The sequence below is a fragment of the Muscardinus avellanarius genome (genome assembly GCF_963383645.1).
Source record: "Muscardinus avellanarius genome assembly, chromosome: 2".
In the NCBI taxonomy this organism is placed as follows: domain Eukaryota; kingdom Metazoa; phylum Chordata; class Mammalia; order Rodentia; family Gliridae; genus Muscardinus; species Muscardinus avellanarius.
The window spans coordinates 9,523,673-9,524,265 of NC_137787.1; positions in this window are offsets into that span (position 1 = coordinate 9,523,673).

Here is a 593-nt window from a genome sequence, read left to right on the forward strand (position 1 = left end):
CTCTGCATTCCTGCCTCCGACTTCCTCTGTGGAGTTTTTTCCTCTTTGCCACATTATCTCCCTAATTTTTTCGACTTTCTGTTTTACGAGGTCTACACTTCATACTCTATTTTCTCATCCACGCTTCCTGTGCGATCACGGACGAGTAAGATAAAAACGATCCCTTGTGGCTCCAGCTGCACCCGGTGCAGTCACTCAGCGCGCCGCGGCCTCTCGGGCCAGGAGAAACGGCATGGCGGAGCCCTGCAGGATGATGTTACTCTGTGGCGCTGCCACCCACCCTGGAGTTCAGCGCCTAGTCAGCTTCTCCTTGGGACAGGGTCCGTGGCTCCGGGGCCTCCGCGGAGCCCCCCTGCGCTCACCCCTGTCACCTCCTCTCTCTCTTCCTTATTTTCCTGTAACCACCTGCTGTGGCTTCGGAGCCATGAAGTCCTATACAGGCCTCAGTTCTTTTTCTTCCTCATTTTAAGACTTTCTGTGGTGTATGTGTGCCGGGGATTGAGCCCAGGGGCACTCTACCTCTGAGCTATATCCCCAGCCCTTCTTATTTATGTTTTTCTTATTATTTTGAAACAGTCTCATTAAGTTACTGA